Here is a 17,529-nt window from a genome sequence, read left to right as displayed (position 1 = left end):
CGAAGAGCATCTGTCAAACGTCATAGGTGTAAATGTGAATGTAAACTGCGTGATGTGTTTAGTTAATGTGTAAATGAGTTTTATTAGGCTGAATTCCAATGTGTTACTGTTTATACTGAGTGTCAGAGAATAAGCACAAGTGGGGAAAATCCTGGTCTATCAGAGCTCCATAAATGAAGGCAAGGGATGGATGGGTGACCTCTGCAAAAAACTTGGCTCTGATAACATGCCGCAATAAACACTAATGGTTATAATGAGACACTATCATTAAATAATCATCATTAGAGATGGCAGTGAGAGCAGGTTACTGTCAATATGGAGTTTGGCATGTCCATGTAGGTTTCATCCATGTTCTCTGGTTTCCCAGCATGCCAGAACAGATTTGCATACTTTCTTTTTCTACTTTTTCTTATAAATAGCACCAGATAAATATAATGATAATTTAATTGTCCAAATGCCCCAACACCATTGCTACAACAATGTCCTACATGTCCCAAAACTGTCCTCTTATGCCACAACACTATAACTACACTGTCTTGCTATGATCCAACACTGACCCACATGCACTAATACCATTCCAATACTGTCCACACATGCCCTAACACCATTCCTACAAGACTGACCCTCCTCTGTCCTAACATTATCCAGGAAAGTCCCAACACCATTTCTACAACAACATTCCTATCGGTGCCGCCCTAATGTGGATAGGTTTCCATTTGAGCCTGGTTCCTTTCAAGGTTTCTTCCTCATGCTATCACAGGGAGTTTTTCCTTGCCACAGTCGCAACTGGGATAATCGCTCATTAGGGATAATCATACAACTCTAAGAAACAAACTTATGCCTTCCTTTTGTCTATGTCTATTGTTAAAAGCACTATACAAATACACTGTATACTGTATACTATACTATACTGTCCAAACATGCCCTAACACCATTTCTACAATATTTCCCCCCTCTTCCCTAATACTGCCTCACACTAACACCATTCCTACAACACTTTCCTTCCCCTACCCTTACTATGTCCAGACCTGCCCTAACACCATTTCCACAAAATCTTTCCCTCATTCCCCAACACTGACTCACATAAATTTATTCCATTTATATTTAGTTTGCACATGCCCCATCACCATTCCTAAAACATTGTCCCTTCCTTGCCCTAACATGGTCCCCCACATGCCCTAAAATCATCCCATCAAATTCTCTAATAATATATATCTTCCAAAGGTATTCTCAAACATGGTCCTCATCTTATCCCATATGCATTCCTTATTTTTACATTACATTTATGGCTTTTGACAGACGGTGTTATCCAGAGACACTTAAAATTATCTCATTTGTACAACTGAGCTTGAGGGTTAAGAGCCTTGCTCAAGGGCCCAGCAGTGACAGCCTAGTGGTCCGGGGATTTGAACTCAAGACCTTCTAAACAGAAGACAAACATCTTAACCACTGAGCTACCTCTTCCCTATTACTTAAGCTGAAGGAATTCATATAGTAATAATTTTTAATCAGATGCCACAAGATGATTTTAAACATTTTTAGAAATTTGCAAATTGAAACAATCTTATATTAACATTATTATTAGAGAATTCTGAGAATTCTTGTGAACCCCATAAAATAGCCAATAGCCTTTAACATTACTGTATCTCAATTAGTTTATAGTATGTAACTCAAGACTATAGAAATATTATAAATCACTGTCATGCGTCTATAAGTTTTGAACATTCCCTGGCAATTGGAATATTGAGTCACATTTGAAATGGGACCAGGCCATCAATAAAAGTGTCACAGTCACCCTGAGGGCAATGCTCACATGACCCCAGTCTGCAAATGTGGCTCACACGTTGACAGTTCTCTCAAAATAATGATACCATTTAAGGCCTGTTTGCCCTGCCGGTATTGATATATACACTGCGCAAGTTTGTACCCCTCTGAATAATTAGCTCACGCTTTATGCCAGGAAGGGGGTTTAGTGTCTCTCCTGAGGAACATTCATTTAGCCCTATCTCTCTGTGGAGGAAAACAAAAGCTATTTGTTTGCAGATTCTGCACACATAGATGTGTGTGGAATGCTACAGTATGCTGCAGTTAGCTGGAATTTTGCTGACATTTAGACTAATAAACCCCAAGACTCCCAATCAGTTTCATCAAACGGGACATAATCATTTCTAAAAAAAAATATATTCGTTGTCAGAAGGCATGGGAGCGTGGACTGACTATAATGCTCCACGCAGCCAAGTTATTATGTGGGAAGTATTTTTGTGATTGCATGCTGAAAATAACTCCTAGTGTTGTGTGTTGTTCTGGTACCCTGGTTGAACTTTACTGTCATGCTAATCTTGCTGTTTTACAATGAGCATCAATGGCTGCTGTTTTCTCATTAGCCCTGGCTGCATTTTCTCCTAAGGGGCTAATGCCATGATTTCACAGCATTTCTGTCATTATAATCCAATGACCCCATCTGATTAACTTGCCTAACTATTCATGCGTTCGACCGCGTTGTTTTTGTCCCACAATAAATGTGTGTGTGTGCTCTCTTGATGGTGGAAAAGTAATTAACATACTGAACAGGATTATAATGGTATCCGTGTTTGTTTGGTGGCAAGAAGAGGTTTTTTTTTTCATGAGATATAAAAAACCTCTGCAGATGTAGTTTAGGTCCCAATGTTGCCTTATCATTCTGGGTTTTTTTTATTGGTTGGACTGGGTATTAATTGACCTACAATAAATATTCTTACACTGTGTTCACATGTTCAAACTCCTTGCAAACCACATCTTATATCCCTCACCCCATAATTGTATATGCAAATATATCTCTATCTTTTCCTCCAACACTACAACACTGTCCTCTCACTCTTCATTCCTGTATAGCCCAACACTATTCTCTTATACCACAAATACCATCACCACATGCTCTTATACTATCCAAACCCTGTCCTTGCTTTAGCCAACACCACTTCCATCTGTCCCTGTATTTCTCAACAATGTCTCACATGCTCAGGCCCCGTCCCAACTTCCACTGCATTTATCATCAACCTGTCAGTGTACCCTTCAAAGTAGTCCTCAACATTTATCTTGGATTCCTCAAAATCCTCTGAACATTATCCCATCAATGTATGTCCTGTCCCCACTGTCACCAACAAGCCCCAAATGTCCCAACACTGTCCTTAACACCATCCCCATTCCATTTTTTTGCACATGTACTGTGATGTACTATACATTCTAAAAATGCGTTTAAATATATTTAATCCATATTTTTATCATTATCCCCCTTGCTATAATTTCTTGCCACGCAATTGCCAGATGTTTTGACTTTTCTCGGAAAATGTGTCTTTTATTCACTACAACATTTTTGTGCCAATACAAATCCAAAGCAGTTAAATATGACTAAAAGAAAGCACAGAAAGAGTAAAAAAAATTTAAAACAATTCAGGCTATGATGTTTGTGATAATCATTTTTTTTTCTCTTACCATGCCTGTAGCTTATTTCTGTTTCCTGGAAATCTACAGCATTACTTCTTCTATTGTTCCCATGCAGCTCTTCAGTGCAAATATCTCCCCAAGAGCCATGTGCAGTCTGACACTTTCCTGTGGCTGAATAAAGAAAAAACATGTGGGAACTAGAACAGAGAGAGAAGTCTAGACATTCAGATAAGAGCATCATTGACTTCCAATTGTGAAAATTTTTTAAGTGGCTTTTTAAAGAGATTTAGGAAAAAAGAAAAAAAAAACAGAAAAAAGCAGGCATGATAACTTAATAATAATTTATTTTACAAATGTATACTTCTATGGGGTGACGAAGACAGAAAGGGCAGACTGACTCATGGCACTACATAATTATCTATACAGCAGAGGTGCTTCGGCAAAATATTTGTTACTTGGCGGAAAAATGTGGTGTAATGCAAATTTACTAATATCATTGTACTGAGTCAATCATCATTATGTGTTCCCTTTTCAGAAACTCGAGCTGCATAGACAATGATTTAAGAACGCTCAGAATCTCGTGTGTAATCAGTCCAATAAATGAGTCCTACCTCGGCGCTGGTGGGAAAGGATTACCTGAGCAGGTAAAGCTACAGGCTGTCTGCACACCATGGCTGTGCTGCAGGTCTATCAGGCTGACCTGCTACGGGAGCTAGACGTGGAAGACACGTCAGGTGGTCAGGGAAGCCAGAGCTTCGCTGTGCGACAGATTTAGCTCTCAGGGCATCTAAAGAGACTGCTAGGGCCATTGGCTGGCCCATAGCTGCTCTTGTGTCTACTGAAACGTCTTGTCAAATGTCTCTGTGGCGGATTTGAACAGTTTAACATAGAATTTCTAAGAATGCCCTAACTTGCTGTCCATAATGAAATCGCAGACCTGGTAACACACGTGCTCAGAATAGCACCAGTTATTACCATTCGTCTTGTAACTTTTCATACCACCTTGTATACAGTAACATTTGGTCAATCCCCTCCAACCCTAGAATGCTGATTTAAACCAGCTAATAATTATTACATTTACAGATTCAACAGGAAGCAATTTTGGAAGAAATATAAAAGATATCTTAAGAGATACAGTATACCAGTTCAATAAAGCTTCACATCCATATGTCTTTCATTCCAAAAAAAAAAATCAATGAGCTATATATAAAGCTAAAAACATATGTTCATGCAAAACCTCATGCTGTGATACCAGAGTGCCACTTTCTGCTTATCCACATCCTTCATCCATTACACTGGCTCTTTTTTCCATCCAGTTCGAACTGCCTGGGGAGAAAGTCAACCCCCTAAGAAGCCACGAGTACACAGCTGACATCCAATTCTCCATTTTGAAGAGCTTAAACTCAATATTTGGATATCCCCCCTCCCACTGATAGACACATTTCATGCTAGAAAGGGAAAAAGTAATGAGACTATGGATGCCTGAAAGCTAGTGTGTAATTTGGACAGGCATATTCAATCAAGCCGAGGTTCTGTGCAATTTCCACCCTCTCAGGCAGTGCACCGCCTGTGTACTCTGACAGACAGGAGTAAAAAAAAAAAAAAAACCACTGACTATTTTGATGTTATTAAGGAGCCTATAGTCCTGTGGCTGTGATTAAGCTCACAGTCTATACTGTATGCTGCTCTCAAAAGGGATATCTGTTAAGGCTTATAAAGCACCAGGCTAGACCCAAGGATTGACAGATATACTTAAAGTTGTCGGTTTCTTCACTTTCAAGCTTGATGATTTTTCTGTGTTAAACCAAAAGTTAAAAACCTCGATGTATCCCTCGGGCTGGTTCATCATTTGAATTCTATGTAACATTTCTAAAAATTGCTTATTATTATCTAAGCCAAAAACTATGAAATATGCTCACCCGGCATGGTGCTGAGAAATTAATGCATGCTTTCATAACTAGTTTTGGAATGTGTTGCTGGCTTGCTGCCCTGCTGCCTCCTTAAAGTATCTTCAGAACTCAGCAGCCCACGTCTCGATCATGGAAACTCAAAAAGAGCACATTTACCCCAGTCTTATTTAAGCTATACCCTCAGTGCCTGTAAACTTCTGTGGTATCTTGTGGATAGGTCTTGGACAGTAGCTAGCTATAAATGGTGGGAAAGAAGAGGTGGTAGTGAAGTGATTAAGGCATTTGACTTGAAGGTCATGTGTTTAAATTCCAACCACAACAAGCTGCCACTCATGGCTCCTTAAGCAAGACACTTAACCCCTGTAGCAGCAATTCTAAGAATAAGATGAATATACATCGAGCAGGCTTAACATTATGACCACCTGCATAATATTGTGTTGGTCCTTCTTTTGCTGGCAAAACATTTCTCACTTGTTGAGCATTAACAGCACTGAACCTAACCCTTCTGCAATTTGAGCTACAGTAGCTCATCTGTTAGATCAGACCACACAGGCCAGCTTTCATTCCTTATGTGCATCAATGTACCCTGGCCAACCATGACCCTGTCACAGGTTCACCACTGTTCCTTCTTTGGACCACTTTTAATAGATACTGACCACTGCAGACCAGAAAAAGTCTACAAGAGCTGCAGTTTTGGAGATGCTCCGACAAAGTCGTCAAATCCTTAAGCTTGCTGCCTGATATATCCCACCCCGGTAACTAACAGGTGCCATTATTAAAATATAATCAGTGTTATTCACGTTACCAGTCATAATGATATAATGTCATAATGCTAGGCCTGATTGGTGTAAGTTGCTTTGGATAAAGGCATCTGCCAAATGCCATAAATGTAAAAATGTGATGCTTCACTACACTTTTGGTAGCAACAAAGGTACATAAAACAGATTCTTCTGGTAATAAAAACACGACTTTCCGAGACTTATGACCACTGAATAAAGGTTACATATGCATAGTAATGGAGGCTCTTTTGCTGATAACATGCAAGCTAACATAACAGCAATTTAGGGACATGTTAATTTCAGTAGATCATTATGCTTTGTTGTTGTTGGTTACCAAGGTAATGCGGAGTGATAGTTTTAGGCGGGGAATAATGTCATAAACATAGCAAAAAAAAATTTTTTTAAACTATATAAATCTGCCATTAAAATCATTGTAATATGGATTATTGTATGAGGATTAATGTTAAGTAGCTAGCTAGGCATTTCTAGAAACTAGCATTATTAAGAGTAGACCTGCAGTTAGCTTCTATTATTTGATGATGATTTACAATTAATTTTAACTGATTCCCCAGTTTTATCAGTGTATTAAGCTATGTACAACTAGCTACTTAATTAAAAAAATAATTGTTATACCTTAGCTAATTTAAATTCAGTATCTTCCAGCTTGACAAGTCATGGTTGCAAAGTCACTTTCCCAAACAATGTTTTTGATCTTTTGACAGTAAAGCCCTACTTGAGCAGGTACAACTACCAATATTAATATTTTTCCCTTTTTCAACTCATATATAGCTTTCAGGTTCACTCAACTGCGCATCTTTACAATGTAATAATCCTAGGCCATGCTGTTTTGTATTAATCTCTTTATTACTCTAATAATGTCCATTATATATTTTTTTTTTACTGTGTTACAAGGCAGCGAACAACTCCACCAGTTTGAAGCAGTTTCATTTATCATCACCTGCTTTACATATCTCTTTCATCTGATGATGATGATAGCCTGCTCCCCTGCTAACTCAGGCCCACTCATCGTTGTTCTCCAATTGTTCACACTGTAGGCTCACATCTATTTTTGTCTGTTGCTGTCTAGACACTGGTGCAATTAATCAATATGCCTCTTTTAAACACAGTCAGCCTCCACAGCTTCCAAAACTCAGCAGCACATATTTACTACTCGTTAACAAGATCCAGCTTAACACGGCATTTCAAAGCACGTAGATGTTGTGTGCTTACTTGCAAATGGGGCTGCAAATGATTATGTATCACATGTCATGAGCACTTCAGTAATTATATCATCAAAGTCATAGAAGCAAATATTGTGCAATAAGAGCTGCATTGTTTTGGAGTGAGATGGAGTGAATTGCCCTAATTGGATGTATGATATATGATGATTTCTGCACTGCCATCAATTTTTGGAATCCTGAAGTAAAATGTAGATTTAAAATAATACACTAGGATTTTGTTCCACAATCTGAGAAACACTCAATATTAAGGATGGTAAGATTCACCAATTCGCAACAGTGCATCGTATATGTATCTTTATTGTATTGTATTGTTGCCTAGGGAATCAGCCTAAGTTAAAGAGATGCTCACCCCTACTGGGTGTGAGGCAAAATGCATGTTGTATAAAACGACAATTCAGCCCAGGACACCATTAACACACATTCACAATGACCATTCACTCCTAGGGGCAATTTATTAACCGATTGTCACAAAATCTCTTTTCTCAGCAAGCAATATCCTGCCTTCACATCATGCTTATTTGTTTGCTTTTACACGTGCTTTAAATTCTTAAAATTTGCTTGTATAGCCTGTTATGTCATTGTAATGTCACATAATCTTACCTTGTATTTAATAGATCTGAGGTCACCACTGTTTCCCACTGTTCACCCAAGATATTTATCTATCTATCTATCTATCTATCTATCTATCTATCTATCTATCTATCTATCTATCTATCTATCTATCTATCTATCTATCTATCCATCCATCCATCCATCCATCCATCCATCCATCCATCCATCCATCCATCCACCCAAAAAGAAAGATAGATAGATAGATAGATAGATAGATAGATAGATAGATAGATAGATAGATAGATAGATAGATAGATAGATAGATAGATAGATAGATAGATAGATAGATAGATTGATTGATTGATTGATTGATTGATTTGTCGAAGGGGCATAGCTCCAGCTGCACTTGTTCCCAGTAGTGAAATGGAAGTTGTGCAGTTGTTGTTGAAAATGGGTCTCTCGACAGAGGAAAAGGTATTCATAGTTAAATACTCCGAATAGTCTGAAAGAGATTTAATAAAACGACACCAATTAACACAGTTATGCAGTCTATTGTTATGAACTTTCCTCGTTCTGGAAGTGTACTGTGTCAACGGAGGGGGAAGTGTGGTCGATCAGTAACTGTTTCAATAAATGAGAATTTTCACCAGGTGCTGCATTCACTTCAACAAAGTCTACGTCAAACGGCCTTGAAACTGAATGTCAGCAATACGTCTGTTTGCCAATTGTTTAAGGACATAGGTTGATTTCTGTATCAGATGCAGGTTGAACAATGCGTGACAGAGCCAGATATGTGAGCCAGGATGGTTGGCACATTTTCCGCTATGGTGAACAAGGATACAGATTTCTTCTGTGGTTCTCTGAAGAAAGTCACATTCACGTGGATGGCTACAGCAATCGCCAGAAAACCAGCTTTCTTGGTTTTGAACGACCAGATATCATCCAGAAACTGCTACATAGTACATGTGTGACGATATGGTGTGCCATCTCAGCACATGGTATATTAGGCCTCTATTTCATTAAGGATGAAGAAGGCAATGCTCTTACTGTCACCCAAGATTGGTACTTTATGAGGTACTTACTTCCTATGCCCGTCCCATTCACCTGACCTTACGCCACCTACTTGTGCGGAATGTCAAAAGTTCAAAAGTGTGTTCAACTGTGAATATTCACCAAGAACTGTGCCTGCATTACACGAACAAATCGTCCCCTTTGCAGCAACCTTTGTTCCGGGATATGTTTATAAATCTGCGTGAACGATATGTGACACAGGTGGTGCACCCTTCGAACACTTACATAACACATACCATGGTAAATCAACACGCTATTAGTGTGTATGTATAATCTTATTTATAAAATGACACTGAATCATGATGTACAAAAGGTTGACGACCCCTGTATTAGATTTTAATTGCCTTAAATGAAACCCATGCTTAATTTGTGTTGTTGTATCCTACCCTTACTCACAGCATGTTACACTATGTTTTGGGGAGTTGACAAAAATAACTAGGCAACACAAAGGAAACCCACCGAGACATGGGAAAATCATAAGATACTCGAGGCAGGAAACCGGAAACCATAATGGTGGCAATCTGCCCATTAGACTTCAAATTTAGTTTGTAGAACTCCCTATAAAACTTATTTTCCCTTATTATCCCTAATTCCCACATTCTCCCTAGCATGACTACAGCTCCAAGTACCGAGTGTAAATGTCCCTGCTTTTGTTTTCACCCCACTGCATTTTACCTCCTGTTGGATTTGCTCACATACCCATGCATTTTTTTCATCATCTTTGTAGGCACTTTTTCTTTCTACTGCTAGCGAATTCCCTGCACACACATTCTTTATAAACATCCATTTAGGTCTGGCCCTGTGGTGAAAAAGTTGAAATGTTATAGCATATAAAGTCAGCGTTGGCATACAGATCAGTGTATCGTATGACATGATGTATTGAGCGAAGCAGAACTGCACCCCTAACAAGCAGTCACCATGCATGAGAAATCTATTTTCATTTCCCGGGAACGATAAAGCACAACACTGTATCATTTTCTGTCGATATGAGGAAGGCAGAATGCGTGTCACTCTCACTCCACAAATGGATGAGTGTAGCAAGTAAACAAAGAAATGGAGGTATGGGCTGAAACAACAAAGTGCAGGATGGATTGTGTTTAAAGAAGGGCAGATAATAACCAGTGTACAATCCAGGGAAAGTGTACAATCCTGGACACCCACAGTTCTGTAATTGCTTAGATGCACAGAATGCAAACTCCAGGGAAGTATTTAACTGCTTCTTGCTTGCAAGGAAACTTTTTTCATTTATAACTTACTGCGGTATGTTCGACTTTTTTGCACAAGTGCCAATTTTTGCACCAACAATAATTAAAGTCAGCAGATGTAGAAATGCTTTTCATGGTTGTGAAAAGCAGTTATTACCAAAGACTTCCGGTCAGCTAGAACCTCTCCATGACCTTTCTCATCAACAAAGCGTTTTAAAATCTAAGCAGAAGTCCAGCAGTCCAGCCTCAATGATCATTAAACAGAGTCAAAGCAATCAGTGTTTTCCAATTTTAATGTCTTCACAGGAACATTAACTGGCCCTTACCTGGTATCTGAATGATTTTATGCATTATGTTGCTGTCATATGGTTGACTAATTGGACATTTGCATGAATAAGCATATACAGGTGTTCCTAACTTGGTAGTCATTGAATTGAACATGTAAATAGTAAAACATATGAATGCCATGTTTTTTTTTTTTAACTAAATAGCTTCTGTGCTGCATTTAGTCCCATGAGCAGTGTTTTTGATATGATATGGATATTTTTCTATTATATTCAGTAAAGCAAATTGCTACCAATTAACTATAAACATCATGAATATGTCCACAGCATATACCAAAAAAATTCTGTTCTTACATTTTCTCCAGATTATCGTTTTCCAAAATGGACATAAAAACCATTTATTTTGTGTTTCTTGAAACATTTCTGCATTGATTGATATTTATGTACATACAGGTGACAAATGAAAAATATTAGCTTGAATGCTGTCGATGCATTCGTTTCTGACATTGTTTGAATCAACGAATGTTAGGATGAGTCAATGCATATCAACAACTTCTAACTATAGCGTTTTATCCACTGATGCAACATTTCTATTCTGATTAGAATGGTATGCTCCAGGATGACCCCACCCCCATCTACAGTGTCATGAGGACTGCATATCCTGAAACATTTTTGGATGTTGCATAATGTATAATCAAAATAAGCTTACATAACCGGCCATTAAGAGTGTGTGTGTGTGTGTGTGTGTGTGTGTGTGTGTGTGTGTGTGTGTGTGTGTGTGTGTGTGTGTGTGTGTGTGTGTGCGTTGCTGTTAATTTGTTTCTGGCTGTCAGAAATGTGGGACATGTTTATGAAGATGGAGAAGTGCATCGAAAAGTCCAGAGGCCATCTAAATCAATAACTATACCACAATAAGCCCTGAGGGTACATGCGAAAACTGGCTAGCGCATCACTGTGTTTCTGTTTTGTATTCATGAAAGATGATGGCATAACTTTTGAATATGCCTGCATTCATAATTTGCCACAGGAGAGTGCTTTTGCTTCGTGCTGTGTCTTAGCCTGTGTCTGGGTTTTTTTCTAAGCAATTGGAAAACAACCCTGGTAATGAGTTTCGCTGGCCAGTCAGCACATTGTGAATGTGCTATCACTGCACATTAAATTGATCCAAAACAAGCACTTAATACATTGCTGGATCGTTCAGAGAGGTGCAGCGAGATGGTTTAGAAGGATCAGTCAACCAAGAAACAAAGCTGATGGGATGTGAGTGAGTTGCAGTGGAAATCAAGTGCTGTTATATAGACCTTGTGGGAAATGAACCCAACAATAAAGATCCCCAATCAAATCAATAGGAACATGTGTTCTTTCTTGGTACCACTGTGTAAAACCAACAATCACAGAGTCTTGCCACTCTGACGATGTCACAAGATGTCAACTCGAATGCAATACGGGAACTTGACTAAAGTAATGACGCCAACAATTCGCTGGCAGGTATTAATGGGACATAGGGTTCAGTGGCCTTGTGTGCAGCAAATCAAAATAGTAATCTAGGTTGAATGTAACAGCTGTGATATATGCTTTGGAATCCATTTCCTGACGTCCAGTCAGTCCCTTAGAGTGCTGTCTGTAGTTGTTGGCTGTCAAACAATGTGTCAAAAAGCATCATTATACTGTATGCATAAAATGAACAAACCTTTGTTATACGTAATATACAGTATAGCAATTAAACGTAATGTACAAAAAACTTGCTTATCTATTATTCACTTATTTATCATTGTCAGGACTATGCCCTTGTTTACACTTATGCATTTTTAATTTTTCAAGCCAAGAGGTTGATTTCTCAAATCTGATTGGTCAAATGGTGCATTTTTTTTTAATAACAGAACAGGCCGAACTGACAGCAATTGACATTGGCTCTATTTTTAACATGCTAGCTCTAATATATTATTGTTTGTACAGTAACTGCTCATGGGTTATTTTTTTTCCCCCATGCTCCACTAAAAAATTTATATATTTTTACAAAACGAAAAGAAAAATTGTGTGGTGAATTTGTAATTTTCTTAGGTAGACATTTTTTGTAAAAAAAAAAACCAAAATGTTGTAGTCTTAGGTGTCTGCGCATAACTTCTACAACATTAAATCTAACTGTAACCAATTATTTAAAATTCTAATTGAATTTTTATTTGTCACATACACATTCATACAGAGTACGACATGTAGTGAAATGCTTCTTTCGACTCTCCATGTAAACAGAATATAAAAAATAAATTAAATTAAAATTAAAAATAAAGTATAAAAAAGTATAAAAGTATGCTAGTAAAGTATAAAAGTAAGGTTCAAAAAATAGGTGTGTGTGTGTGTGTGTGTGTATATATATATATATATATATATATATATATATATATATATATATATATATATATATATATGTATATATACACACACATTGTAAATTATTAACCTACACCACCTCAGTCAGTGTGTTTGTCATCAGTGTATATATATATTCAATATCAATCCATGTCTAATTGCCTGTCACTTTTCATTAGGCACTATCACACCATCTTGTATTCGATTATTTTATATAAAAGTTTGTGGAAACTTAACCATAAGCTTTTTGAACATCTAATTCCACATTTAATCCCCACTTGCTGTTATAATAGCCTCCACTCTTCTGGGAAGATGTTCCACTAGATTTTAGAGGGTGTGTGTGTGTGTGTGTGTGTGTGTGTGTGTGTGTGTGTGTGTGTGTGTGTGTGTGTGTGTGTGTGTGTGTGTGTGTGTGTGTAAAGATTTGTGCTCATTCTGCGAGAAGGATGTTGGTAAAGTAAGGTGCTGATGTAGGGTGAGGAGGCCTGGGATTCCAATCCACCCCAAAGGTGTTTAATAATATTAAAGTCAAAGTTTTATAACAGGCTAATCAAGATCTTCCACTCTTATTCATGTAAAACATATCTGAATAGAGCAGGCTTTGGGCACAGGGGCATTGCCATGCTCAAACAGGTTTGGGTCTCCTAGTTCAAGTGATGGAAAAATGTAATGCTTACACATCCAATGACTTTCTATAAAATTGTCTTTATCTTATAGCTATAAATGTCTTTATCTTTGTGGAAACAGTTTGGGGAAAAACAACATATGGCTGGAAAAGTCAAATGCCCCAATGCACAGTTTTCTAATGCTGCTGGTTTACATTCAAGCTTAAATTAGATTTTATAGCCCATGTTTTTTTTTTTTGTTACTTGTGTTTGGTTTTATATATTTTTCATTATAAAGGTGTCACCACACAATGCAATTTATTACACTTTTGTCTGGCAGTGTGTATATTGTTTGTTGTATGATATGCCTGCATAGTTTCTAATTTGTCCATACATTCTGAACATTATTTGTGATCTGTCCAATTCTCTCTACTTGGGTTTACCATAGTTTTACTTGGGCCTTGTCATCTTGTCAATAACTGAATGCTCAGACAAATCAAATTCCTTCTCTAAAAAATAACCCATTAATACTGCAGACTTAAAAATTAAAGAACACTCTAGCACAATCCTGAGACTTTATACATTTTTAATGAACATTCGCTAATCCCCTACAGAGAGGAAATAAACATCAAATACGCACATGATTAAATGAAATACATAATTGGTCAAATAATATATGGGCATGTAGCAGGCAGCCTGTTCATTAAAATCAAAATCTTCAAATATTCCTTAAAAATTAAAACTGTATCTCGTGTGCAATCAGAAGAGTAGCTGATTTGTTTTATTGAGCATGAGGATGAAGGATTTCTTCTATCCAGTGAAGAGACATTTTATCAGCAACAATAGAAACAGAATCTCTGTTAGCAGTGCAAGCGGTTGTCATAGCAGCAATTTAAAAAAATTTAAATTTAAATTTAAAAACACTAGTGTACATAAAAAAATTTAAAATAAAAGTGGAATGAACATTACATTTTAAACAGCTACCAAATTAGAATATGAACAAATTTGCAGGAAAAAAAAAAAAAAACAGTTAATGGAAATGTCTTTTCTTTTCCTTTATTCCAGTTTGAAATGTATTCTTCTTCTTCTGCTCTTCTTCTTATTATTATTAATATTATTACTATTATTATTACTATAACTTGCTTTATTACATTGCAATTAGTATTTGCTTTTAAATAGACTTGATTATCATTCATTAGCAAAAATATAAACGAAAAAATATTCTGCAATAAAAGGGTGAATATTAAAACCAAAATTGTCATAATTAACATGTAAAAACAAAAAACACTTACTTTTTGTCCACCAGTGCATTATAATGTTGGACGCACCAAATGAACGGAACTAAAAAGTGCATGTGAAAGTAGATATAGTGAGGTTTTCACTGATAAGATGTTTATTTACATTTAGGAAAGTAGTCTCCATTGTATGCTTAATGTAACATTAGTTTAAAATAAATTTTTTTGTAATGTACTATAGGTTTTTGGGGTAAAAGATTTTGTGGGCGTCTCGCAAAAACAATATACATTTATTGATTGATTTAATTTGTCTTATAAACTTAACAAGAAAATAAAAGAAGATATACTGAAAGCAGAACTGCCTTTTTATCATTGCTACATAACATAAGTTTAAAAAGAAATTAAATGATAAAGTCTATAAAAGTGATGTTATATCAGATTTTTTGATGCATCACACCACACTGTATATCAGTGGCGAAGCTACAGGTGGGCCTGGGCCCACCCACTTTGAATTGGGGCTCATCCAATCAGAAATGAGTGATTTTCCAAATAATATTTTAATTAACAATAATAATAATAACTGTCTTACCATCTTATAACTTTATATATTTACATATAAAAATTATTTAATGCAATTTGTCAAATACGCTTAAAATAAAAGACATGAAGATGTAATAATAGTAATTGCGCATTTGAGTTTAATTTAAAATGGCGAATCAAACATCACTTTAAGAAGCCTAAATTGGATACACCAATTGCACTACAGCAGGAAATTAGCTCTAGCAAAGAATCCGGGACCACCGAGGACATCTTTCCAAACGTTAACAAAATGATACAAGCACTTATTACCCTCCCGATGACATCATGCAGTGTTAAAAAATTGTTCTCCACAACAACCGGATAAAAACAAGTCTACGGTCCTCAGTGCTTACTGTTCACCTTAGCAATTTGTCTCTGCTCACTTTTGAACATGAACTGACAGAGACACTTGATTATGACCAGATCATCTCCGTATTTAACCTGAAGTCCCGTTGTCTCAGACTAATATTTTAAGAGGAGGATGTTAACATAAGTTCAGTTTCTCATTGTTAATAGTTATTTAAAAAATCATCTAATGCTTAATAGAAAATAGGAAGAATTATTTGATTGTGTTGTTTATAGTTTGTTACTTGTTATTTGTTGTTATTAAACATTGTGTTGCGATGTTATGTATTCATTTATTTATTTATTTTCCGTAATTTGGCGTGCAGCTTTCATACAATACTTTTCGTTTTGCCCACCCTGTTTTATGAAGGCCCACCCAGTTACAAATTTCTGGCCTCACCCCTGCTGTATATCACTTTAGACAATGCACATTGTCACAAAGCTAAATAGATGATTAAAATGACATTTCAGTTAAAAAAATTCCCTATTACTGATGGTGGTGAGAAAAATCTCCATAAGATTGTATAAGGAAAAAATCTTGAGAGGAACCAAAAAGGAACCTCAACCTTTTTGTATGTTTGTATGTATATTTATAATAATATATAAGACATTTTAACAAAAAAATCATATTTACAAATTTCTCTGCATTCTTTGTTCCACAAGGGTTCTGCCTACATAGAACCCTACACACACAGACAGAATGAGGACTGCTTTAGTGCAGCAGATTAGTTCTTTATTTCTAACAGTTATTTTTAACCTAATGTTCATTTGTGTAAATTGTGAGTTTATCTTGAAGCTCATCTCAACCTGGGACGAAAGTAGTGAATTATTATTAGTTTTTCCAACAGTCTAAATAAAGCGAAACAGAAATTTGCATGTGCCTCTGATGCGTTGTGCATCGGATGCTCACAAAAATCCTGCAACTAGAAATCTTTGCATTGTTCTTTCTCGAAAAAGTAAATATTTATTGTTCAGATCAAATGCGCAAGTGTAATTTACATGAGAAAGGGGAATTCTTTGAAGTATAGCTAAAAACAACAATAAGATTTTATTTTTTTTTTTCATAAATAAAAGCAGCAGGCTGTGATGGAATATTGAGCAGATAAGAAGTACTTCGGAACAAAGTGCAGTAAGTAAAGCAGCCATTAATTAACCAGGAGATTCTGTGGTGCTTTTCTCTGTATCAGTTTGTTCTTTACTTCTCATTTCATTAAAGCTAGAAAAATAAAGTAATGTGTGATGTATTGCAGCTGATCTGTATAATGAAGCCGATATTTCTCCGGCCCATGGGTACGGCTGCGATTAGATTTAGATACTGCGATTCAGTTTAATTTATTCCATTTCTTCTATAACTGTGTACTTCAAAGGCATACATGGATGCATGATTTTCTCCTGTTTGATGAATATGTTTCTCTTTAGACATTAAAATAATTCCATAAGAAAATATGCTTTCAGAAATCTGACTTTAAAAATGAGGCACACATTAAATCAGGGGAGTACTTATTCCTAAATAATGTTCTTAGTAGCCTAATTTCCCTCCATTACTGAGTATTTTATCCATTTTAAGAATTGGGGTTATAAATGTTTTTATTAGAGTTCATGCAAATCTTTATTGTATCTAGTGGGAGAAAATGATTATGTTCTATATACTAATGAGGCATAACATTATGACATTATAACATTATGATAAGTGAATTGAATAGCACTGATTATGTCTTCATCATATCTCTTCACTTGTTAGTGGGTGGGATTTATTAGGCAGCAAGTAAACATTTTGACCTCAAAGTTAATGTGTTAGACGCAATAAAAATGAGCAAGCCGTAGGATTTGGGCGAGTTTGACAAGGACCAAATTGAGATGGCTAGACGACTGTGTCTACAAAACTGCAGCTCTTGTGGGATGTTCTCAGGCTGCAGTGGTCAGAATCTATCAA

Source organism: Silurus aristotelis, assembly GCF_946808225.1.
Source record: "Silurus aristotelis genome assembly, chromosome: 10".
Classification (NCBI taxonomy): domain Eukaryota; kingdom Metazoa; phylum Chordata; class Actinopteri; order Siluriformes; family Siluridae; genus Silurus; species Silurus aristotelis.
The sequence above is the reverse complement of the archived record's forward strand: the minus strand, read 5'-3'. Positions refer to the sequence as shown.